Source organism: Podarcis filfolensis (genome assembly GCF_964270895.1).
Source record: "Podarcis filfolensis genome assembly, chromosome: 4".
Classification (NCBI taxonomy): Eukaryota; Metazoa; Chordata; class Lepidosauria; order Squamata; family Lacertidae; genus Podarcis; species Podarcis filfolensis.
The window spans coordinates 34845294-34872488 of NC_139607.1; the positions used below are offsets into that span (position 1 = coordinate 34845294).

Genomic DNA, 27195 nt, shown 5'->3' on the forward strand with positions numbered 1-27195 from the left:
TCTTCCCATACTGTCTCCAACCCATAACCTATTGAATAGGAGCAATTTGCAGAGAATTAACCAGTGGTGGCTGGTCCATTAGGGCAAATGCAGCACTGCCCACTAATCTCAGTCTGCCCTCTGCCAGCCTTCACCTGCCCTGCCTTCTTACTTAGAACCAGTGCAGAGGGCAGCACAGCTTGTCAGCTTTCTCCTCCTCAGACTCAGTGTTTCCCTTTGTACTACTCAGTAGGGAAGAGGATGGGGACAAAACTGGAATGAGTTGGCTTTGCTTGCCATTAGCTCTGGCGCCACCTACTGTTGGCCTCCCTGCGTTCCACCCTATCAGGCCAAATGGACACCAGCCACCACTGGAATTAATACAGGAATTCCAGGTGCTCCAACTGCATCTACTCTGTTGCTTTTATTGCCATAGTTGCATCAGCAGTGAATTTCCTGGCTGGATTCCCCATTCCAAGTTTTCTTCTTGTGTCAGGTGCATATGGCTTGACATCTGCGCCAAAGGCCTTGATCTACGAGGGAAGCTCGGAAAGAATGCAAAAAGTTCCTGTCAAGAGTTTATGGTGGAGAACAATACTCAATAAAGCACTGCTCCTCTGTGCTCCAGTGTGAGAAAAACTCTTGACAGAAAATTGGCTCTGTTGTTGAATGTTGAGGGAAGGTATCAGGATGGTGTTCATTTGTCTGGGACTTCATTGCCGAGTGTTTCTGCGACTGTTACTTGAGTGTGACTGTGCATCTCTTCCACAGCTTGTTCTGATTTTGTGAAGGGGACTTTGTGGGATAGAAAATGCTGTTTCACAGCCAAGGACGCCAGTCAAATATTTTGTGTTTTTGGCAATGAATGGAGACAACACTTTACTGCATTCGAAGAAAAGATATATCAATGACTATTTCTACATTTCCCCCTCACCTATGTATCATATGCTGAACTGTGGGATGCTCTGAAGCCTATATTCTCATAAAAATCCAGTATAGTATTTCCAGTATTTAAAAAATGGTCTTTTTCAATGTGTCTCAACTTACCTCTCATAGCCAATTACCTGTCAGTTTCTTTAAGTTACTGCTTTAAGAGTTCATCCCTGTAGACAGTTTCCCTCTCTTGCCTTTGGCTTTTGGTGGTGTGGATTAGGGAGAAGAGAGCTGCTTCCTTAAAAAGAACACAAAGTGCTTGGAAACCCATTACTCATTTCAACAAAGGTAGCACTTGCTGCTAAGGGTAAACTCCAAGCCCCTGGGGGAGGAGACATGAACCCTTTCCTCTGCTAGAATTACTACAGTTCCCCACTGCAAATATCCCTTCCTAACTGTGGTATGAATTGTTCATGGGGAAAAAGAGGAAGTCAAATACATGCAGTCATATCCATCCTACATACAGTCTTCAAGTGCATATACATGCAGCCAAACAGGATCTTTTCATAGGAGGACGACAAGTTTTCCCTAAAACACCTGAATAAGTCTATACATGTATATACCAGAATTGCCAGGTGGCAACCTCTTGCTACCTTAGGAGACACACCTCTGCTTCCAACTTGCTTAACTGGTACTATTTCCCTTCCCCACTGTAGAGCTGGTGTTAATAAAAAACCCACCAACACTATATTTTGGAGGCTGGTCCCCTAAACTTTGCTAACTGGAAATTAATTGGGGCATAGCAACGTATAAAGCAAATATCCTTCAACTTTTTATTTTTAAAAAAGAGAAATGTCCATTCTGACCGGAATTGTCAAAGTTTGGCATGCAGAAGTTCTTTTAAAGAAGAGAAGAAATACTGATAAATTAAATACAACATAATTAATTCAGCATCCAAAACCATACATTTCCTTATAATATTATTATGAGTTTGGGGTGGCAGGAGGAAGTAGGCTGGATGTGAGATCCTTCTAACCCCTGGGTCCAGCCTCCATCATAGGCTCAGGTTGTAGATATGTGTAAATAAACCACATATCATAAAGACACCACAGCCTCTGCTGTGCCTCATTTCCAAAAGGAAGCACGAATCTTGGGTAAACTCCTGGAACTCTTGGAATCTCAAACCACTCGGAGAATGGAATGGCTCGCAACAATATGCTTTAGCCACTAGAGGGTGGAGAGATACTGTAATGTAAGAACATGAGAAGTTGCATAGAGCGAACACCTCATTTTATTGCGGGCTTTTTGCACAATCCATTATCTTGAACTTTGCTCAAGACACCATCTAGGTTTCAAGTGGAGGTGCAGAAAGTACTGTATTTTTCGCTCTATAAGATGCACCAGACCACAAGACGCACCTAGTTTTTGGAGGAGGAAAACAAGAAAAAAAATATTCTGAATCTCAGAAGCCAGAACAGCAAGAGGGATCGCTACGCAGTGAAAGCAGCAATCCCTCTCGCTGTTCTGGCTTCTGGGATAGCTGCGCAGCCTGCATTCGCTCCATAAGATGCACACACATTTCCCCTTACTTTCTAGGAGGGGGAAAGTGAGTCTTATAGAGCAAAAAATACGATACTTAGATTTCGTTGGAATCTATGTTGATCTGTTGTTCATATAAGGAAAGATTTTGCCTAACCATGAGCAGACACTTTCTGAGACAAAGAGCTGTTCTACCAATGAACAGTCTACCTTGCGAAGCTGTGTGATCTCCTACGCTGGAAGTATTTAAGCAGAGACTGGGCAGCCATCTGCCAGCAATGCTGTGGTTGTGTCCTCCATTGGAGACCCCACCCTGAGTAACAGGTTGAGCTGGATATCCCTTCCCAGCCTAAGATTCTAACCAGACAAATGGTTTCTGCAGCATGGATAGCAACGGCAAAATTATTCCACTAAGCACAACGTCATAGCTAGACACTTTCTCTAGCTGCTGTACAGAGAAAGCTTCAGTTCCCTGGCAGAAAGAGCCCTCATGTGTTGCTAGCAATCTTGGGTTCATTCCCACACAATCTTTCATTTCTTATTCACGACTGGTTGGTGGGATGGTGTCGGTGCTCTTTTGTTCTGTGACCTCAGAATGGAGCGGAGTAATAATTCTTTGCAGACACTCGAGGGTGCTGTTCTTAGAGAGTAACTGTTGCCCGTGGTGCCTGGTATCATTTCTAGTCACCAGTTTTAGAGGGTGTTGTGGCGCTTCAGTAATCTGTATCTATGATGTCAGCAGGAAAAAGAAAACGTGCATACATATTCTGGGAACCGATATTGTCAACTTGCCAACTGCCCAGGACAAAGAATGGCCTAATTTGCTTGTTTGACCCCCCCCTCGCCCATTTCTTTTGCAGAGTTTTGATATGCATTGCATCTGGCCTGGAGTTAAACATTATCACCTTCTCTAATGGCTACAGATCAAACTGCTCTTAAATGGAGAGCTACAGGGGCCTGTTCAATATGAAGTGGAAAATGTGATCTCAAATTTTAGTATACACCACGCTGTTTCCCCTCTTTCATCTCCAGTGCCTTCCCACGGCTGATTTGTTCCATATATCAAGAGTTATATTTACCCTTGTTGGGATTCTGTAATTAATTACTGCAGATGGAAAAGTGGAGGTGACGGGGAAGGGAAAATCTTGAGGTAAAACCAAATCAAAATGATGTGGAACCAGAGCCCAGTTTTTCTCCACTCTTCAGGCATTCTGCAGCCACATACAGTAGATTTAAGGCATTATCATGCCACTTTAAACAGTTATGGCTTCATCTGAAGAATTCTGGGAGCTGTAGTTTGTTACGGGTTCTGATAGTTGTTAGAAGATCCCTCTGTCAAGGGAGATTTATTGTTAAACCACTCTGGCAATTGAGGCAGGGGGCTCCTGTATTAATAGAGGCTCTGAGTATATTTTAGAACCCTGGAAAAATCAGGGTTCTGCTGCTATTTTTCTAGAAGAAGAGGTGCCAGAACTCACAAGAACCCTTGTTCTCTTATAATGGCAGTGGCGCCCACCTGAGAGGTGCTGGAACTGAATACCCATGAGTTCCAGCTGAAACAAAAAGCCCTGAGTGTGATTGTTTGCAAGGCCCAATCCACACAGAGCCTCTGCTTAATACCAGGAGCAGGGCCGTCTTTACCCGGGTGCAAGGGGTGCGGGGCACCCGGGCGCAGAATTCTGGGGGGCACCAGGCGCCCACCACTGAAACCGCCTAAGCTCTTAACTATCTACCTGTTATGAAATAATAAATAATTTTGATCAAGCTAGAAAACCAAAATACATATATACCTAGGTATTACCGAAATGTATACCTACTGTTTCACTAAAGGACTTTCAACTTTGTGCGCTCATTTACCAAAGATGTGCTGCACCAGCGGCGGCCCTTGTCATCACAACAATTACAATTACAATTTATTTACAATTTATTTATTTACGGCTATTAGCCCATAAAATATGTACAAACATAAAAACACAGGGACATAAAAACAGATATATCCGACAACAGAAGGTGAACACCACGATGCAAGGGTGGGTCATTGAGCAGAGCCAAGTGACAGCTTGGGGCCAGGAGAGCTCCAAGGGACGGATCACAGAAAAGGAAAACTGAAGACGAACTCCGACATGCACTCTCATCATAACAGTCCAATTAGTTTTGATGTTGTTGTTTTTTGGTGGTTTTTGAGTGTGAGATAACCGCATTCAGAAATCTCGCCACCTGCAGAGTTACAGAAGGATCTGTATCCTGCAAAAGCAGTGCGGCGTGTGACTCAACAGGCCTGCCAACCAAGCGCAGTAAAGCATCCCCCCCTCGAAGCCCCCCCTTCCCCCCTCTCCCTCTTCGGGTGTGGGTTCCGGGTGCTCCAGTCCTGTGGGTGTGAGTGTGGGATACCATTTTTCCCCCCTGGCGTGTAGCCGGTCCGCTGGATCCGGCCCAACCGCAACGGGCTCATCGACGTCGATCTCCTCTGCTTCCATCTCTCTGCTGATGTGCTCGAATCCAGGATCCTCCCCCAACACATCCATGTCCTCCCCTCCCCCGGGTACCTCTGGTGAGACTGCTTGCAAAGGTCCCAACAGCAGCTCCCTGCGCCACCCCACCTCCGGTTGAGTGTCCCACCAATAGGAGCGGTCTGTGGCAAACCCCGAGAGAGACCCCTCCGAGGAGCTAGTGTCCGGCGTCGTCTCTTCAGCTGATGAAAAACCCTGGAACGTACTGGCTGACAGTGTGGGTGTGAAGAGCCAGTCGTCGAAATACTCTGCCGGCATAGGTCTGTGTGGGAAGAGTGCATGGAACTCGTCTTTGAGGTAGTGCTCCTCCACGGCATAGCACGGTACCCACCTGTTGGCGCTGGCTGGGGTACCTTCCCTGGCGAGGAGGTATTCCACCCCCTCTTCCCCCCACCTCGAGTCCAAAATCTCCGTGACCTCGTTGAGTGGCGTCGCCCTCCGTGACCCCTCCCTCTTCGGAGATTCGTTAAGTGGGTCTGGCGCGTTCCCTGTCGCCTGAAACCTGTGGGGTTCCCTGTAGGGTGTGAGCACTGACCTATGAAAGACTGGGTGCATTCTGGAGCCCTCCAGGAGTGTCAACCGGAAGGCCACTGGATTGATTTGCGCCGCGACCTGGTAAGGCCCCAGCTGCTTGTGTTTGAGCTTCCTCTTAGCTAGCGTCCTGGCCGGCACTGCCTGGGCTGCTAACCAGACCCAGTCCACCACCTGGATGTCCTCCCCGACCCTCCTGTGCTTGTCTGCCTGCATTTTGTAGGCGTGTTTCGCCAGTTCCAATTGCCTTCGGAGTTGCTCGTGGACCTCCTGTAACTCTGCTGCTAAGTGCTCTGCTCCCCTTGGCTCCCCCTCCCCCTTCGTCTCTAACCCCGGGAAAGTTCTGGGATGCCGCCCATTATTGGCGAAGAACGGTGTCACTCCTGTAGACCCATGCTTCGTGTTGTTGTAGGCAAACTTGGCCAGCGGTAGGTAGTCCACCCAGGTCGAGGGTTGTTGATTGGCGTAGCATCGCAGGTACTGCTGCATGATGGCGTTGACCCTCTCCGCTTGTCCGTTGGTCTGCGGGTGTCGTGCCGACGCTAAGTTGATCTTGACGTTCAGGATGCCCAGCAGCTTCTGCCAGAAGCTCGAGACGAATTGGCAACCCCGGTCGGACAGGATGGATCGCGGCAAGCCGTGAGCTTTGAACACGTGGTCTATGAACAGCTTGGCGGTCTGTTCCGCTGTGGCCACCTTCGCGCACAGAATAAAGTGCACCATCTTGGTGAACATGTCTACGACCACGAGCACCGCTGTTTTGCCTCGCGAGCTGGGCAGATCTGTGACAAAGTCCAGGGCCACTCTCTCCCACGGTTCGAGCGGCGTCTGTAGGGGTTCTAGTAGACCCGCCGGCTTCCTGTGTACTGGCTTGGCCCTTTGGCCTTATTTATTTATTTATTTATTTACGGCTATTAGCCCATAAAATATGTACAAACATAAAAACACAGGGACATAAAAACAGATATATCCGACAACAGAAGGTGAACACCACGATGCAAGGGTGGGTCATTGAGCAGAGCCAAGTGACAGCTTGGGGCCAGGAGAGCTCCAAGGGACGGATCACAGAAAAGGAAAACTGAAGACGAACTCCGACATGCACTCTCATCATAACAGTCCAATTAGTTTTGATGTTGTTGTTGTTTTTTGGTGGTTTTTGAGTGTGAGATAACCGCATTCAGAAATCTCGCCACCTGCAGAGTTACAGAAGGATCTGTATCCTGCAAAAGCAGTGCGGCGTGTGACTCAACAGGCCTGCCAACTAAGCGCAGTAAAGCAGGACCCAGGAATTTAGCCCTGGCTATGCTATGTAGGGGACAGTTGAACATTATATGTGAAAGAGATTCAACAGTTTCCCCGTCACACACGCATAGCGGAGACACCAAACCCTTGGAAAATCTGTGGTTCAGCAGGTTCGATGGAAAGACATTGAACCTTGCACGAATAAATGCACGTCGGTGTGGTACTGATGAAAGATATGACATGTATGATGGAAGGCCAAGTGGTGGGGTTATTCCGTGATACCTGGGGGAGCAGACACCCCCACCCCTGGCAAGGTTGTGTACGCTCTCTGTTTGAGAAGAGGCTATCCCCAGGGGAGTCGATAAGGGATCACATTGCTCAGGTGCTGACTATCTTCAGTAAGCTGCGTCAGCTCAATGTGCCCTTCCCAGATGAACTTAAGGCTTACACGCTTTTAAGCTCTTTGGACAGGAGTTATGAGAACTTGGTTCTCACGATGGAAACGATGCCCCCGCAGGATCTTACGATCGAATATATTAGCGGACGCTTGATTGACGAAGAATCAAAGAGGCAGAGGGCTGGGAAAGAGCCCGCAGGCTGCACCCCAAGAAGGAGTGGGGGGGCAGCAGCCAGGAGTGGCGAGGACTGTGTAAGAGCTTTTGTTTCCAAAAGCTGCTATCGGTGTGGAAGCAATACACATCTGGTCCGCAATTGTCCGCTAGAGGCGCAGGGTGGCAGCAAGGAGGCTGGCCGGCGTGGAATGTCAACAAAGCAGGTTCCCAGGGCAGGTTCCCAGCAACGGCGTGGGAAAGCAGCAGGCGGGGAGAAAAACAAAGACAAGGCGTCTTATCAGCACCTCACAGCTGCGCTGGCGTCTCTGAGAAAAGACAAGAGCCTTAGCCCGGGAGAGGCTGTCGCCATGGCAACCGATGGGAGTGCTAGCAACGCCTTGGCATCTGTGGAAAACAACCAGAGACACTCTTTATCTCTCGTCATCGATTCAGGCGCCTCGCATTGTTTAGTGACATCGTCTGGGCATTTGAGGAACTGCAAGACAGTTAAAACTGGACGCTATGTTACTTTAGCTGATGGGTCTCAAAGACCATTGACTGAAACTGGTCTTCTTTATTGCTCTTTCATAGACCATTGGATAGAAGCTTTTGTGGTACCAGAGCTTGCCCACTCTCTTTTAAGTGTGCCAGCCCTTATGGCTGCTGGGTTTGATGTTTTGTTTTCTAACAATGTGTGTTCCTTTTTCAGGAATGGGAAGAAGATCCACAGTGTCCAGAGAAGAGGCACGCTCTTTCTGATCGAGATGCCCATTGAAGATGGGGCTGGTGGGAAAATGGGGCTGGTGGAAAATGGGGCTAGTGGAGAGTCCATTGAAGATGCCCAAGGGCAGTGTGCCAATGTCCCACCACACCATGATTGCTTACACTTATGGCATCGCAGGTTTGGACATGCAGGGTGGTCATATGTGAAGAAGGCCACAGACAACACCATTGGGTGCAGGTTCAAGGCATGTGACAAATACCTAGATTGTCAAGCCTGTAAGCAATCAAAGGTTGTAACATGCTCATATCCCAGGTCTGAGAGGAAAACCAGTAAACCCTTTGAACTTGTTCATGCAGATTTGTCGGGACCCATGCCGACACCTTCGTTAGCTGGTTCTAAGTGGGCTCTGGTTCTGGTTGATGATTTTACAAAACATGCTTGGCTATTTGCACTGCAACAGAAGTCAGAGGCAGCTGCACTGATCAGGGATTGGATCACAGCGGTAGAACTACGGTTCTCTACCAAAGTAGTGTCCTTTCAGTCCGATCGTGGGGGGGAGTTTACAGGTTCTGCGCTGCAATCGTTCTTCAGGCAGAAGGGTATCAGTCATCGACTGACGGCCCCCCACTCTCCGCAACAAAATGGGGTTGCAGAGAGGAAGTTTCGCACGCTGCAGGAGTCAGCGAATGCTATGCTGGCAGACTCAGGTCTGCCACAGCGCTTTTGGGCCGAAAGTTTCCGAACGGCTTGTTTCCTGCAGAATAGAGTGTTCAATTCCAGTGTAGGAGACACACCGTTCTTTCTGCTTCATCGGAAAAAGCCGAAGGTCCATTTTCTGCGCACTTTTGGATCTACAGCTTGGGTTCTGATTCCAAAGGCCATGCGCAGGAAAGGGGAGCCAAGATCCAGGAAAATGATCTTTGTGGGCTATGAGCCGGGTTCAAAAGCGTGGCGCTTCGCATACCCTACTGGCAACCAGTCCAGGCTGCTTATTAGCGGCAGTGCTGAGTTTTGCGAGCAGAGTGGGTGGAAGCGGCTTCACGGAAACCCGGATGTTCTGGTAGACTCAGATGAGGAAGAGGAGGGTGAGGCTGGACCTGTTGCTGATGAGCACAGTCCACAGCCACAGAGTCCAGAGCAGGGATCTCCAAGGGAGAGGCTCCATGTCTCTCCAAAAGGGAGTCCCAGGACCCCTCCACAGGTCTCTGTCAAGTCTGAGCCAAGGAGTGAACCATCCTCGCCAGCAGGACCAGCTGTTCGCCCTAAACGGCGCAGCAGGTCAGAGGGGGATGATTCTGACATAGAAGAAAGGAGGGTTGATCCAGGTGAATCAGGCGCAGTTCCAGAATTCACGCTGAGGAGGTCAGCAAGATCAACCAAAGGGAAGCCACCTGAAAGGTATGAAGCCACGAGTGTCTGGGTTGGTGTGGCTAGATGTGAACCTGAATCCTTTGAGGATGTTCAGAAGTTGCCTCGGGAAGAAGCCAGCAAATGGCATGAGGCGATGCAGAAGGAGATGAACTCAATGGAGTCTCATGGAGTGTTCTCACTCACACAGCTGCCGGCTAACCAGCAAGCTGTTGGCTGCAGATGGGTTTACCGTCTTAAACCCACAGAAGCAGGAGAGCCACAGTACAAAGCGAGATTAGTGGCGCGTGGATTTACGCAGAGACGCGGAGTCCACTTCACAGAGGTCTATTCGCCAACTTCAAGGGCGGAGACTTTGAGAATGCTGTTGGCAGTAGCAGCACAGAGAGGTTGGAAGGTGAACCATTTTGATGTAGATGTCGCCTACCTGAACTCAGATCTCCAGGAGGAGTTGTACATGCGTCCTCCTCCAGGGTTCGAAGTCAGTGAGCCAGGCGTTGTGTGGCGGTTGCACAAATCCATCTATGGGTTACGCCAATCTGCCAGAAATTGGAATATGTGCCTACATGAAGCCTTAGAAAAGCTAGGTTTTAAGAGATCTCTTGCAGACAGTTGTCTTTACATTAGAGATTCAGGCTTGCAACAGCAAGTGGCACAGGTGTTTGTTGATGACATCTTGTTGATGACAAGGACAAGTGAACAGGTGGAGAAGTTTGCTAAGGAGCTTGGTAAGCGGTTCAAGCTGAAGCAACTTGGAGATGTCAAGTCTTACCTAGGCGTAGAGATCGCAAGAGCAAGTGATGGAAGCTTTTTGCTTCGCCAGAAAGGTAAGATTGAGCAGTTGCTTGAGAAGTTCAGGATGTCTGATTGTGCAGGTGCCAGATCACCCATGGAGACAGGGTACGTGAAGGAGTGTCAGCAAGTAGAACGTGTGGTGTTCGAAAACACTGAACTCTTTCAGTCAGCTCTGGGTAGTCTGTTGTATCTGTCGCAGTGGAGCAGACCAGACATAGCGTTTGCTGTCAATCTGCTCAGTAGAGAGGCTTCAAGTCCTAGTGTGCAGGCCTGGAATGGTGTTAAGCGGGTGCTACGTTACCTGCAAGATACCACAGACTTTTGCCTCAAGATGTCAGCTGAGGGTGATGTTAAGCTGACCGCCTGGGTGGATTCGGATTGGGCTAACCTTGAGGACCGCAAGTCAGTGTCAGGCCTAGTGGTGAAGTTTGGGGACTCAGTGATTGGGTGGAGGTCCCGGAAGCAAAGTCTCATAGCGCTTTCATCTACTGAAGCTGAGTTCAGTGCGCTATCAGAGGTTTGCAGAGAACTGGAGTTCTATGTGTGTTTGGTCGAGGAAATCTGTGAAGAGAGTTGTCAGCCCGTTGTGGTGCATGAAGACAACCAACCATGCCTTAAATTAGCTGAGACAGGGCAATTCAAGGCAAGGACAAAACATTTAGATATACGTTTCCGGAACGTATGTCAGAGCGTTCATGAGGGGCTAGTTGCTCTGAAATACTGTCCCTCAACAAAGAACCTCGCTGATGGTTTTACAAAACCATTGACCTTCCAGAAGCACGAGGAGTTCTGTGAGGGTCTGTGTATGGGGAAAGCACTGATGGCTACTGTCTCCAGACGCAGGACAAGAGGGGGTGTGGAGTTTGGAACTGACAGGGTCAGTACTCCGGTGTGTCCTGTGTCTGAGAAGAAAAGGAGGGGGAGCAGAAGGAGGGGCTTGTCGCAGAGAAGTGACGCACAAAGTATTTCTGTTTCCTCACTCAGTTTCACTTCTCGGTGAGCAGCAGAAGCTGCGTGTGTGCTCTTGGAGCACGGAGAATGTCTGAAGTTTCGGACGGTTTTATTGCCTTGTAAATAAACGCTTCTAGAGATAAGAACTGAACTGTCTTTCGACTTGATTTATCCCTCATCTCACACGGACGGGACCGCTGCAGCTCTGCTCCCTGCCGCGTCAACTTCCAGCAGAGCGACGCAGGGAAGTGTGACTGGACGCAGGGGTTTGATTTATGCAATAATTTTCAATGTCCGCTAATCTTTGCTCAATAAGGCTTTTGGCTGAGCGTAAGTTCATCTTTAAGGAGTCCGCTGGGGAAATTCCGATGCTCAGAAGTTTGGCATGGATTTTTCCTACCCACGGATTGACAAAGACGTCCCGCCAGAGGCACTGGAAAAGGTAATGGTCGGGAAGCCTATGCCAGCTGGACAGCCAATAGCCAAAGACTCGCTTCCAGATGACAGTCTCCAATGATGCAATCCTTAACTCCAGACGTATGGCTGCGTTGCTCACACACATGGGGAGTTTCAGAAGGCAACGGAGAAACTGATTCTGCAATGTCCCCAGTGATGTCATCACAACAGCGGCGCTTGTCAAATTTGGGGGTGCTGGGCAGATTTTTGCACCCTGGCAGCACATAGGCTAAAGACTCCCCTGACCAGGAGTTTGTGCATTTGGTTTTCTGCTCACATAGCCACACACAGCTCATGGTTTGTGCATGGAAAAAGCATGATGTTGAGGTGGGATGAAAAATGCAGACTGCCCCTTTGCTCTCCACATCAATGCCTTGCACACAGATAATATGTGAATATGGGGAACAATACCTCAGTAATATCTGCAGCAGCCCTGTAAAGCAGATAGTATGATTAACATCATATTACAAAAGGCTACTGGAACCAGGATCTTTGTCTCACTGTGATCTTTAAATACTGTACGATGCTGAACTCATGATGAAATCAGGCCCAGGAATCTCAGTCTAATGTTGACCCTAGATTGAATCGTGCTATGTGAGAAGGTTAAAACTCTTCTGCCAGTTTATTTTTACATGGGTCCTTACCAAGTCGCTTGATCAGGATGGAAATTAACGACACAGTGGGGAATAGAGTAGATCATTAGCACGGCAGTTTAAAGCTCTGTATGCATCAGTAATAATTGCAAAATCCTCTGGCAACTTGATAGCTATATATCCTCCACTAATTCCCTCTTTATGCATCGTAACATCAGAGGACTTGGATGCTCAAAGCACCACATTTTAAACTGTTTTCAAGGCAGCTTAATAAAAGGCCTGAGTTGAGCACATGCTGCTTCTATTAACTTTAATGGCACAAGTTTTCAATCTCAGATAGCTATGTAATTAATAAATTATGCCTAGGCCACAATTACATGCATGCCCACTCACTCACATACACTTAAGGGAGGAGAGGCTAATAATCCCCCCCCCAAAAAATGAGCAGAAAAAAATCACAACAAGAAAGGATGCATTTTAGTATTATGTGCGGGGGGGGGGGGAAGTGGCCAATCCTCAGTTTAGTGGAAATGAGTGCCGCACCCCAAAGTTGAATTCAACTAGACTTAACTGTCTAGGGGTCCTTTGCCTTTACTTTTACCTTACTCTTTAAAATGAACAAGAATCCTATACGAGAAAGGGAGTGGGTGAGTGAGGTAGACATGGAAGACACACAACAGCAGTTATGGTTTGCATTGAGTATTTCCTCCTTTCTGTGTAGGTGGCATGGTTGTGTAGACACTGCCAGTTGTTGGAGTGGTGTCTAAGTGTGCACACAATACATTTAAAGTGTATTTAAAGCATGTGGCTTCCTGCAAATAATCTTGGGAACTGTAGTTTTCCCTTTACAGAGCAACTAATTCCCAGCACACTTAATAAACTAGTTAACGGGATTCTTTGGTGGAAGTCATGTGCTTTAAGTAACAGAGATAATTAGCAATAATTGTGCTTTAACTGTATGGTGTGTATCCAGCCTGCATTATTGTTTGTTGGAGTCCCCAAACAGGCACCTGTTAGGATTCAGACCAGAGAAGACTTAGCAATGGGCTCAAGTCCCTAGGAGTGTTCTGGAGGAAAGCTTTTTGTGGAAGTGCTTCCTTTGTGTGGTCTCCCCAAACTGGGAGAGGTAGCCAATGATGCAGAAGACAGAATCGGGATTCAAGAATACCTTAACATATTGGAGAATTGGGCCATGGTCTGGAGGTGTGTAGGATACAGTTATATCCAATGCTAGTCCTACACAGGGTAAACCCACTGAAATTAATAGATACTACAAATTTAGGTTAATTTCAATGGCTCTAATCTGAACAGAACTTAGTTGGGTACAGTCCTAAGTCTGCTCCTTCCATTCACTGCCCCATCCGACCCATGACTTCATTCCTAATTTAGCCATTATGCTAGCATATCTGGGGTATTCCACTAGCACATATGTCATGGAAAGAGCATGTCTAGCTGACATAACAGGGCTCTCACCAAATCCTATAGCCAGAAGAACTGAAGTACAGATTGTCACATAAAACTCTAGAACAGGGATGGAAAGCTTGTGAACCTCCAGATGTTGTAGAGCTCCAACTCCCATCATCCCTAACCATGGACCATACTGGTTGGGGCTGTTGGCAGTTGGAGTCCAAGAAGATCTGGTAGGACAAAGTCCTCCTATCCCTGCTCTAGAAGAAATGTGGAAGGGGAACTAGCACAAAAACTTTTCCTTCCAGCATTTAACTGGGAAGACATTTGGCAGAAGATTGAATAAAAAAGCAAATGCAAAAAACCCCACAAAACGTAATAGTAGTTCCCAGATGTCTAAGGTTACCTTTTCAAAGCAGAATTCTGAATTGATATATTTGGCCCCAGAGCTATTCTTTATGGAGCAGTTAGGAAAATCTAGCAAAAAGATGGAACCCAAGAGCAAAGAATTCCACTAGCTGTGTGTCTAAGCAAAACATTTTCCAGAGATCTGAGTAGTTTCCCAACATTCAATAAAAAACAGGTTGGCTAAAGCCATGTCTTATCTGTAGACCTATATTCTCACGATATAAATGGATGTGTCTCTAAGAAACAACTACACATGGGATGGGAAGAAGTGTTGGAGGCCAGTTAGAGGTAGCTCCCAGACATACTGGGTGCTAATTGCTGGGAATCCCAAGTGGAAAGATTGCTGCTGTGCTCAGGTGCTGCTTTTGGACTTTCCATAGGCAACAAGTTGGCCACTGTGAGAACAAGATGCTGGACTAGATGGGCCTCTGTCCTAATCCACCAGGGCTCTTTTTATGTTCTTATGTGTATTTAAATGCAGCACTGCCCCAATCAAGTATAAAGGGAAGGTGAGGTGGTTACAAAAGTTGGGAAAAACTCCCACTTTCTGCTGAGTGATAGCAAGATTCTAGGGGGCTTCAGGTGCTCAGACAGGGTCTATGTTCATTTGAGAATCAAGATGTGGCAGAGACTATAATAGCTTTAAGAAATATGGTTTATTCACATATTTACACGAGTTTGGAGGGAGGGAGTTACAGCATGGTCATATCAAGGGGCTTATTCCCCACAGCAGTGCGGCACTGGAGCCCAAGTCATCTCTCTCAGCCAGCCTCCAGTCAGTCTGCCTCGTATGGATCTGTCCCTCTGTTCCCCGTTCTTCTTCCCAGCACACCTTTCTAAAGACACTATTCTCCTGTTCCCTCTCTCTTACATCCCATCACTTTGGCAGCCTCTGTCTGCCTAGGCCCAAGATTCCTCTTAGTTGGACCATTGACACCTTTTTGTCATGTTAACATGTCTCTCCCAGGTGAGGCACTTTAGGTGTTGTCGTTGTTGTTGTTGCTGTTGTTTTTTTTTTTTTTTTAAATAATTTTTATTACGTTTCTTTTCATAATTTTGACAATTCAATACAATACAGAAAAACCCAAATACAAGAAACAATTTTTGATTTTTTTAACAAAAAAGAAAACCATTGGACTTCCCCACACCTTCCAGATCTGCGTTCTTTGTAGTAGCAATATCAGCAATTTGTTACCTTATTTCAAACCTTGTTGGAACTTTCCATTATTATGTACCCATATTCAGTATATTGTATCTTAACTTTGTTACCTTTTAAAATAAACATAAAATGTTTGATTCACATTGACTTCTTTTCTCATTTGTCATTAATTTTACCATTTGCTTAATCATATTTGCTAAAGCGTAACCTTTCCAAAAACATGCACTGTCTTAAAGTTCATACAGCTTATAGTATTTTTGCAAATAGTCTTTAAATTTTTTCCAATCCGCCTCGACTGATTCTTCATCCAAATCTCGGATTCTGCCGGTCATTTCAGCTAGTTCCATATAGTCCATCAACTGCGTCTGCCATTCCTCCAACGTGGGTAAATCTTGTGTCTTCCAATTCTTTGCGATGAGTATTCTTGCTGCTGTGGTAGCATACATAAACAAAGTTCTATCTTTCTTTGACACTTTCTGGTCTACCATGCCCAGCAGGAAGGCCTCTGGTTTCTTGGGAAAGGTATACTTAAATACCTTTTTCAGTTCATTGTAAATCATTTCCCAGAAGGCCTTCACTTTTGGGCAGGTCCACCAGAGATGAAAAAATGTCCCTTCTGCCTCCTTACATTTCCAACATTTGTTATCAGACAGGTGATATATCTTAGCTAGCTTGACTGGGGTCATGTACCACCGGTATAACATTTTCATAATATTTTCTTTCAGGGCACTACATGCCGTGAATTTTATCCCGTTGTTCCATAACCTTTCCCAGTCTTCAAACATAATGTTATGTCCGACATCCTGTGCCCATTTTATCATGGCAGATTTAACTGTCTCATCCTGTGTATTCCACTTAAGCAGCAAGTTGTACATTCTCGATAATACCTTAGTTTTTGGTTCTAACAATTCTGTCTCCAATTTCGATTTTTCCACTTGGAAACCAACTTTTTTATCCAATTTAAAAACCTCTTGAATTTGAGCATAGTGTAACCAATCTCGCACCTTATTTTTTAGTTTATCCTTACTCTGCAGTTGTTGTTGTTGCTGTTGTTGGTGAAGAACCAAAGCGTAGTAAATACAGGTCATCTCATGCATCTTCAGGTAGGGTCAAGAAAGACTCCTGCTTGAAGCACTGTCAGCCATTGTTGACAACATTGAGCTAGATAGTTCAGTGATATGACTTGGTGAAGGCAGTTTCTTATGCCTATATGAGAGAGAAAGGGGAAGAGGGAGAGAAGTAGGTGGGCAAGGATGCAGCACTCCCATCTACATGCCTCTTGTGGTTTAAATTGCATCCCACACATCCCACTCTACACCACAATCGGAGGCAGCTGCTACCCTAAGAACCAGTGCAGATGTTTCTGCAGCTGACTCAGGGACTTAACCACAGTATCAAATTTGTTCTCGCTGTTGTAGATTTTGCCTCAATTCTGTAATGATGTGACTTTTTTTTGGCCACAAGGTCTTTAGAAGAACACATTGGTCAAGTCTGAAATAAGCAGACTGAAGAAACATGAGTAATTGCTAAGCACAATTCAGTCCAGCTTCAAATTAACTTCCAGACTTCCAGTCAACTTTTCTGTTTTGCATTCCACTCCTAAAAAGAAGGCACTGACATGTAAAGAGTTACATTCAGGTCAGAAACAGAGTGTCCTGACTGTTTCTGACTGTTGCTACTTCTGAGGTCAGAATGACACCAGTTTTGTGTAGGGGTCCCATGTAGACTGTGGAAGGGCATTGCTGGCAAATGATAGCATATCTATCATTTTCCAGAGATGTGGGCAGTTTCTTCTATGCCACCAGTAACCACCCTTCCTCTCCCTCTATAGGCAGCAATATAGAGAAAATCCATGTAGTGGTTGTAAAGAGCATAATAGGATACCAAGTGTGTCTGTAGGGGTCCCTATTGCTGGTTCAGACACCGAGGCTGAAGAAATAGGGTTGCTATGACATCATCGTACTTGGTGTGTGTGTGATGATTCCGAAAGTGTGTGGTAGGCATGGCCCCATTATTGGTTCCCTCTGAATGTGAGCAGAATGTGGACATCATTGTTACTAGAGTCCCTGGTTGCCACTGGTGGTGTTTCCTGGGTCACCGTGATGCACCTCTCATTTTTATGCCATTAGTTTCTTTTCTGGTTGCATGTTTCCCACCCTGCCCTTGTAGACTGGGAAAATCTAGAACACGGCAGCTGTTCAGGCTCCCTCCGCCATCAGAATTAGGATTGCTCTGCCTAGCATTTAAAAAGTTCTATGGTATTAGCACATAACAGCTGATGTTGCAGCTATCCTTGGATCAGACTACTGCAACCAGTTTTATTTAGATGGAGACGGAATTAATCAGTGACCTTCACTAATGCACATACCATACTTCGCAACTCCAAGGATGATGAAGCTCTTAAGATTCCTTGGTGTATTTTTCTGGTAATGTTAAATGGAAAAGTTCATTAAGGGATAGAAAATTCCCAGCTCAGCTAATTTATGTGCCAAATGGCTCTGTTCACTTCCTGCAGAAGGTGGGTTGAAACCGAGCTGTCCAGCACTAAGTCACCTCGTACAAAGGTTGTGGGACCAAATATAACTAGTCACTTGATAATTCGCTCCCCGTTAATTCTGGAAAGAATGCGAGTGTTGAATCAGACAAAAACATTCTGATATTTAGGAGCATTTAAAGGGCATTTCCAGATTATCATATTTTGTAGGAAATAAATGTCCAGTTGCGTTACTCATTTGTTGCGTGGGATCCAGATGTCTGTCTTCAAGGTAGTTGGGGAACATCACAAAGGCCCTAGATGAGAAATAAACAACACTCCCACACTGAAGCATAAAATGTAATAAAGACTCTTAATATACAATACAATGCAATGCAAAACAAAAATTTAGCATAACACATGAACACCTAAAACATTCATTCATATTAATCTGTGTGCACCTTCCTTTTGAGCATCAAAAGCTGAATGACACTTTTCTCATTTTTTTTACAGGAGGGAAAATGTATGAGCGATGTCTATTCCCCAAAGTGTACTCTAATCTCACAGCATTTGGTTCAAACCAGGTCATCATTTGTTCTGCATTATCCATGGGCCAGACTGGATAATATTGGGCAATATCCCTCACTGAGGTCCAGTGTAGACTCTTGCTCACCCAGTGCATTAGCACTGGCTCCACGTGTAAAAAGTAAAGGACCCCTGGAAGGTTAAGTCCAGTCAAAGGCTACTATGGGGTTGTGGCACTCATCTTGCTTTCAGGCCAAGGGAGCCGGTGTTCATCCACAGACAGCTTTCCCGGTCATGTGGCCTGCATGGCTAAACCACTTCTGGTTCAACGGAACACCGTGACGGAAACCAGAGTGCACAGAAACGCCGTTTACCTTCCTGCCTCAGTGGTAACTATTTATCTACTTGCACTGGTTTGCTTTTGAACTGCTAGGTTAGCAGGAGCTGGGACAGAGCAATGGGAGCTCACCCTGTCGTGGAGACTCGATCCGCCAACCTGCAGATCGGCAAGCCCAAGAGGCTCAGTGGTTTAGACCACAGCAGTTCCAAGTACCAAGGTACAAATTGCTTATATGATATAATTTGGAAAATCATTCATGTAGTTTTCTGCATATGTTGAACTGGACATATGCAGATGGCATTCACATGTCTTATCCCTGCATGTGCTTGCGGGCTGGAACACTGAGTGGGTGGGTGGAGAGCTACATTCACATGTTGGGACAAGTTAAGGGAGATGTACCATCTGTTCCCAAAGGGTAAACACTGGGCCTCTGATGCATGTTTGGTATATTAAATAACTTCTGAGGACCTTGAGGAAAGAAACGGATATGAGGGTGTCATTACGCTCAGGTGAAATTTGCTTATGCTCTTTTAAAAGGAAGATTTAATTATATTCTTATTACAAAACTGAACTAATTTGGATGATTGATATGCCCAGAGAAAAAAAAAGAGGACCATGGTGTGAAATAATTGGCGTAAGCAGGTTTAAATTAGTTGGGTGTAACCTGAGACCATCAGCACATGGAAATAAGTAGGAGAAAATGATACTTTCCTCGGAATTAGTGTTTCTTTATTTTGAAAAATGGTCTTGCCATGAGCACTTCAGGAATGGTTAATAGCACTGGGATCAAGGTGTCAGCTATTGCTAGTGTTTCATAATAAGTAATTCTGCTTTTCAGCTAGTGACATGTATAATTGCTCCAGTATTAAAAGGAAACCACAATTAAATTGCTCCAAACCTTAAAAACTTTTTTTCTCCTTTCCACTCAATATATTTCATTGTAAGAGACATGAACAAAACGATGGTAAGAAATGTTTCAAATTGCACTTCCAATCTTGTTGGAAGACGGGTGGGGGTGGGCTTCAACACTAAAATACATCTACTTGAGACCTTCATAAGTAACATGTGGTTTTATATTTTAAAAACGTGGATTCTTTTTCTGCCTGAAGGAAAGCTTTGAGAAGCTGCTGGGTTTGCTTACTTCCTCAGTATCAGGAGCTGGCCCGCTGAGAGAGATCATTTCCCAAAGTCTCCAGCATTCCTACCCCCCCCCCCATTCCATTAACATCCATTACACAGAGCCAGAAGCAGAGACTTTGCAAACTCGACATTTACTTCCAATACGTTGTACATGAGATTCTTTCGAACGCCTAGGCAGTTGCTTTAGGATTGGTTAGGAACATAGCGTTAAGGAAGATATGCAGGAGCTATGTTACAAGGAGAGGGTGGCATTCTCTGATGGTTTATGCAGGGCCTTTATAGAAGCCTGAACTTGCTTAGTTAATAACCTTCTAGGCTGTGTCCTTTAAGGATTTAATTGCGTTTAGAGATGCATCAGGTGAGAACAGATTAATGCAATGTGAGCTGATTTTTTATTATTATAAAAAATAACTTTTTATTGGGTTTTATATACATAGAGCACTGGAATATTAAACGATACAAATAAATATACTTGGGAGCTGATTTTTAGACTACAGAGACAGGACAGAGATAGAGGCTTATCAGGACATGAGGTCAATGCCAAGATTGAGGACTGATTCATGTGCTTGCAGGATCAAAGTCATGATAATGACAGGGACTAGTGCTTCTCACATGAACAGTAGAAGAGGGCAGCTTGCCAACCCTTTGATGTACCTGAGATGATGCCATTGGTACTACCCCTGGCTGAACACAGGGATATGGCTCCCACACCCAAATAATAGAAATATGGGAGACTGGAGCGCTGCTAAGATTAAAGATTGAAGACACTGAAGACATTGCCTTAGACTGAAAGAGTGAGAGGAATAGCTGTTGCTCTGGAGGTGCTTCCCCAGCCATGAGAAATCTGATTTTTTAATGCTTTGCTTTGTATTCTTTGCTAGCAAATAAACTTGTTAATAAAACACCTTGGTGTTTTATTGTCTGCCAGAAACAAACAAACAAAAAAGAACCCCTTGCGTCTTGGCAAGGCACACGATTACATAGGAAGCTTATACTGTGTCAGACCACAAGTCCCTCTTTATTCGACTCCCTGAAGCCTTGATTGTGACTTTGGTGGGACTATACTAGAAAGAACCACGCCAAACAAAAGTAAATGGCTTGGGGATTCCCGTCTGTAATAGAGCAGCATAAATAATCTTGAAAGTGTTGCTTGCTTATGACTGTATGACATTCTTGAAGACGGAAAAAGTGACTTAAATGTGGTTCTCATTAGATCACAACCAGATGGGCTTTATTAAGAATAATATTAAGTGATTTGCTGCTTATGTTATGGTGCAGCACTACCTTACGTTCTCCAAATTGTATTGCACTCTATAGGGCTTTGAAAGACACAAAAATGTGGCTGCGAGGAAGTCAACTATGTATTTCTTTTTTGCTGCCTTAAGCTGAAAGCTATGTGAAATCCAGATGTATTTGTTGTATCCAAAGTTACACTGGGTTATAGTCACCATTAATGAATCTGCATGTCTTGGGTCATATCCCACTGAAACTTCTGGGAAATCCAAATTCCATTACCTCAAATACAGCAAAGGGATTGTAATTAGTGAGCCCACCACATCAGAGTAAAATGTATTTATTCTGGTTGATAAATTGATGGTTTCCCCTGTGCTCTGTAGCCAAGTGGATGAAGCTTCTTGATAGCACGGACAAGTTCTTTCTTACAGAAGGATGGAGGGAACTGCCTCAGCTGGCACCATGGATGTGGTCAGATGATGGCAGGAATTGGTGTGTGAATGATGCACTTTAAAAGAGGGTTCTCCTAGGACATTTGGCTGCCTGAGCCAAAAATGGCATCTCTGTATTCACTGACCTTTATAACAGAATCAGTTCAAAATGCAATGCTTGAAAAGGCAGAACGGATATATTTGGACTGAAAGGACAGCCTCTGCAAGAGGAGAAGCAAGCTCCTTTGGATGATAGCTAGCTCATTTCAACAGGACTTTAAAAAACAATATTCATGGGAAGAAGAAATGAGACAGTTGTGTCTGTTTGCCTAGTGACACCTAGTGATAATGGCATGAGATGATGACCTTTGAGTCAAATAGCCAGAAAAGGGGCATGCAGTCCAGAAGACCTACAGTCAACACATCAGTCTACTTGTCATGTAATAAGAGAGTATAAGAACCCCGGAGACATACCTATTTTGGGGCAATGGCCTCTGCAGCACTCCAAGGAGCAGCAGGACACTTCCATCATCATCCCACTTCACCATTCCTCTGTGCTACTCGACTGGCCATCTAGATATAACTTTGGTTAATATTTATTTCTTTAAATGTTTATAGGTTGTTTTTTTAAAAAAGGTAAAGGACCCCTGGACAGTTAAGTCCTGTCAAAGGCAACTATGGGGTTGCTGCACTCATCTCTCTTTTCAGGCCGAGGGAGCTGGCATTTTTCCACAGACAGCTTTCCAGGTCACGTGGCCAGCACGACTAAACCGCTTCTGGTGCAATGGAACACCGTGATGGAAACCAGAGTGCACAGAAATGCTGTTTACCTTCCCACCACAGTGGTACCAATTTATCTACTTGCACTGGCGTGCTTTTGAACTGCTATGTTGGCAGAAGCTGGGACAGAGCCTTATTTATCGAACACTCTTCAGCAGCAAAAATACAGCAAGGCGGTACACAACGTAACAGAAATGACAAGAAGATCAACACAATATGACACAAAGATCAATACAGTAAAGAAGAAGAAGAAGAAGAAGAAGAAGAAGAGGAGGAGGAGGAGGAGTTTGGACTTGATATCCCGCTTTATTACTACCTGAAGGAGTCTCAAAGTGGCTAACATTCTCCTTTTCCTTCCTCCCCCACAACAAACACTCTAAGAGGTGAGTGGGGCTGAGAGACTTCAAAGAAGTGTGACTGGCCCAAGCTCACCCAATAGCTGCATGTGGAGGAGCGGAGACGCGAACCCGGTTCACCAGATTACAAGTCTATCGCTCTTAACCACTACACCACACTGGCTCTCAATAAGTTAATAAGATCAATACAAAGTATATCACTGCACAGCATGTGTGATGAATGCATCGTGTGATTCAGAGTTCTTGACACTAAACCAGCCTTGGCATTTCCCCTTTCTTTTCTTTTTTTTTTAAATAGATTTTTATTGATTTTACAACATATATTAAAACACAACACAACTAACAATTAACAACACATAAACAAACAAACATATAAACACATATAATTTCTTAACCTCTCTTTCTTGAACCTTGTTTCAACGACTTCCCCATACCTCCCTTTTCTGCATCCCTGTTTTAAACTTTTCCAGCAACCCCTAATTTCAATACTTGTAATTCAGTTTCCAATCTTTTTCCTCTTACCCAATTATTTATCACTGCAATTCTGTTTTACATTACCCATGACATTTTAGCACTCATTAATTTTACAACAGTTCTTAAGATAAACTTTAAATTTCTTCCAATCTTCTTCCACCGTCTCTTTCCCTTGGTCACGGATTCTGCCAGTCATCTCAGCCAGTCCCATATAATCAATCACTTTCGTCTGCCACTCTTCCAGCGTGGGTAGTTCTTGTGTCTTCCAATACTTTGCTAGAAGAACTCTTGCTGCTGTTGTAGCATACATAAAGAACGTCCTATCTTTCCTTGACACCAATTGGCCTACCATGCCCAGGAGAAAGGCCTCTGGTTTCTTATGAAAGGTACACTTAAGTACCTTCTTAATTTCATTATAGATCATTTCCCAGAAGGCCTTGATCCTTGGGCACGTCCACCAAAGGTGGTAGAGAGTACCTTCAGTTTCCTTACATTTCCAGCATTTATTATTGGGCGTATGATAAATTTTTTCAAGCTTGACTGGGGTCATGTACCACCTATAAATCATTTTCATAATGTTCTCTCTTAAGGCATTACATGCCGTGAACTTTATACCGGTAGTCCATAACTGTTCCCAGTCAGCAAACATGATGTCATGACCAATGTCTTGTGCCCATTTAATCATAGCTGATTTAACCGTCTCATCCTGTGTATTCCATTTCAACAGCAAGTTATACATTCTTGACAAATTCTTAGTATTGGGTTCCAACAGTTCTGTTTCTAGTTTTGATCTCTCCACCTGGAAACCAATTTTCCTGTCCTGTTTGAAAACTTCATTTATCTGGTAATAATGAAGCCAGTCTCTTACTTTTGACTTCAGTTTCTCATAGCTCTGCAATTTCACTTTTCCCTCCTCATGTTCTATAATTTCCCAATATTTTGGCCATTTAGATTCCATATTAAGTTTTTTCACTTCCTTAGCTTCCATTGGTGACAACCACCTAGGGGTTTTGTTTTCCAACAAATCTTTATACCGAATCCAAACATTATATAGTGCTTTCCTGACAATATGGTTTTTGAAACCTTGGTGAATTTTAACCTTGTCATACCATATATATGCATGCCAGCCAAACCTGTTATTGAACCCTTCCAGATCCAAAATGTCTGTGTTTTCAAGAAGCAGCCAGTTTTTCAGCCAGCAAAAAGCCGCTGATTCATAATACAATTTTAAGTCCGGCAGGGCAAACCCCCCTCTTTCTTTTGCATCAGTTAATATCTTAAATTTTATTCTGGGTTTTTTGCCCTGCCAGACAAATCTAGATATGTCTTTCTGCCACCTCTTGAAACAATCCATTTTGTCCACAATCTGCAATGTTTGAAACAAAAACAACATTCTCGGCAAAACATTCATCTTAATAACAGCAATTTGGCCTAACAAGGAGAGTCTCAAATTTGACCATATTTCTAAATCTTTCTTAACTTCTGTCCAACATTTCTCATAATTGTCTTTAAATAAGTTCACATTCTTAGATGTCAAATTAATCCCCAGGTATTTCACTTTCTTTGCTACCATTAAGCCAGTTTCACTCTGAAACTTCTCTCTTTCAGCAACTGTTAGATTTTTATCCAGTACTTTCGTTTTCTGTTTGTTCAACTTAAAACCTGCTACTTGACCAAATACTTGTATTAGCTCTAAAACTCTTCTCGTACTAGTGTCTGGCTCTTGTAAAGTTAATACTAGATCATCTGCGAACGCTCTCAGTTTGTATTGTTTAGCTCCGACCTGAATCCCTTTAACCAGCTGGTCCCCTCTGATCATGTTTAATAAAACCTCCAAGACAGATATAAAAAGTAATGGGGACATTGGGCACCCCTGTCGTGTCCCTTTTTCAATAGCAAATTCTTCAGTAACCACATTATTTACAATCAATTTTGCTTTTTGTTCAGAATAAATTGCACCTATACCACTACCTGAGGCAAAATGGGAAGGTGTCCTCTCAGCTTGCTGCCTCCCCAACCCTGATGAAGCCTCCCTTAGCTGGGTTGTTTGGCAGTGCTTGCAAAGTGGCAGTGGTGGGTTCCGGTGAGATCTTGTGGAGCTCTTATGAGGTCTCATGAAATCTGGCTGGAAACTGCTGCTGGTGTCACCTGAGATGACTGCCTCTGGGCACTCCTCCTTTGACCCCAAGTGGTATTCATAACACCCCCTCCGTTTTCAATTTTTCCACATAAATAAAGCAGAAAGCAATATTTTAAAATACGGCTTAGGTTAATGTACTTACTGGGGTGGGGGTGAACATTTTTGGTAGCAATGAAAAGCGCACCTTTTCAATGTCTTTTGGGCTGGGGCAGGACAGGAAGGTTGTGTGTGACTGATTCAGTAGTGTTCTTCTAGCATTGTCCTAACTCCATGACGACTTCATTTACATACAGTGATGTCATCACACACCAAATCTGATTGGGTATGTGCAGAATCGTGACACCATCCTCACCATTGTGTGATTACTGATGGCCTGGGAATATCAATGCAACTAATCCAGGAAGAAGTGGTAATTTTTTAAAAAATATATATATGCAGAAATAGCAGCAGATGGGGATATAGTAGCAGTGAAGAGGGCTCTGAACAGGTTGATATTTTGAAAATTAAGACCCTGGGACACAGAGAGTGTCCTAGGGGCCATAAGATATATCAGAACTTACTCTCTCAGGTCCACACCAGGGAGCATTCTGCAGGCGCATGGGGACAGGCTTCAGATTCACTGCATCTTAAGCCTTTATGTTGTGTGGGGAGTGTGCCACCCCTCCCATTGTAACAAAATACAAATAAATATTAGAAAATAATAAGGAGGCAATGAACAGTGAGGAAAAAATACAAAAAGCCACCCTCCCACCTTCTGCCCTGTACCTACTGAACGTATAAAATTGGCTTGCTCTGCCTTTTTTTTGGGTGGGGGCAGAACATTTGACATAGACCTACAACTTAAAACAATATTGATCCCAGCAGCCTGCTCAAAACAGGAAGCTTTTTCAACTCCCTCTTAAATGGGTCAATAGAGAGGCTCCAATGGGAAGAGTTCCAGAACCAAGGGACCTCTGCCAACAAAGCTCTGTTTCTAATGGTAGTCAGTTTTACCTTAAAGTACTTCTTTTACCTTAGAAAAAGTGTCCCATTTTCTGGAACCTGAATCACAGGGGTTCAAAAATATATTCTTCATATATCCAAGACCCACAACCCATGCTCATTTGTGATGTTCTGCCTTTAAGAACCTGGACTCCAACTCTCGTTCCTCACAAGGCTCTTATTTCCACTTTAGCGACGGTGTAGGCTTCTGAAAATAGCTCTTAATAACGGAAAACCTGATAAAACTCTAGCTGAACTGAAGTACTGCCAGTGCAACATTAGACGGCAGTTACCAATCTTCAGAACCTTAATAATTGGAAACAGAAATTGAGAAGTCAAGAGGCGCAGCTAGCGGTTCGTGCTGATGATAAATCATAAGCTGTTGTGACTAAATTTATGCACAGGTGACAACAGCTATATTTCCTTCCTTTGTTTTTCACATCTAGAGCAGATGGTCCACAGGTATCTTTCGTGGCCATTAGACTTCTGTATCTTTCGGTCAGTCTTTTGATCATAGTCAGCAGATCAGCTACTACTGCTTTAATATCAAAGATGCCTCTGCAAGCAGAACGATGCCTATAGAGTCAGCTGTAAATAATCAGGGAGGACACAGCTAGCTACTGGCAAATCTGTCAATTTTGGTTGGACTCAGTGCCTCAATTTTAGATTCTAAAGTTCAGTTTGCCACATTTCGACATTAGTTTAATATATGTATGCATACACACATAGAGTTCACATGAAAACTAATCAGCATTTTAGTGTGCACTTCTCCTAGTTTACACATTTTTGCAAGCCGTTTCCTCTAATAGAATGCATTTTGTTTGTTAGATATCCCACCAGCAACACTTCTGCCCATCCATATGTTTGGTGGGAGGAAGAGGCAGCTTTGCACTGGGAGAATGATACCCCTGTCCAGTCTCTTTATTCCTTTAGTATACCAAATTACCTAGCTCAATTCAGCCTCATTTCAGTACAAATCTAAGGACGTTTCCTATCACATTATTAATCTTAAACGTCTGTGAATAAGACAACATTTTCAGGAAGAGGGTGGGGTGAAACACTGGGCGGACACATTTTGGGGGTGTTGTAAAAAGAGGTGTTACACGCTCAATAAAGGAACCCAGGCTTTAGAACGGGATGAACTAGTGATGTTATGCAGAGTCAAAAATATGAGCAGCTGAAATTAGAAATTTGGGGCAATTTTGAACAGTGGGAAATATTTTTTTTCAGTGTATG

The 27195-nt window shown here is 44.4% G+C and overlaps 2 long non-coding RNA genes across 2 annotated transcripts in view; one reads left to right on the top strand and one right to left on the bottom strand.

The window, feature by feature from the left end:
• The window catches only part of LOC310761365, a 24776-nt gene extending 21430 nt beyond the window's left edge, over positions 1–3346 (top strand). Inside the window, exon 3 of the long non-coding RNA XR_014547433.1 lies at positions 3252–3346. This is a non-coding gene — a long non-coding RNA (uncharacterized lncRNA). The remainder of the gene's footprint in view (positions 1–3251) is intronic.
• A 12779-nt stretch (positions 3347–16125) lies between these two features.
• On the bottom strand, positions 16126–25227 carry LOC310761269. The gene is made up of 3 exons (XR_014547287.1): positions 25121–25227; positions 17455–17876; positions 16126–16292 (listed from the first exon to the last, which is right to left on the bottom strand). It is a non-coding gene; the product is annotated as an uncharacterized lncRNA (long non-coding RNA).
• Between the last annotated feature and the right edge of the window lie 1968 nt (positions 25228–27195).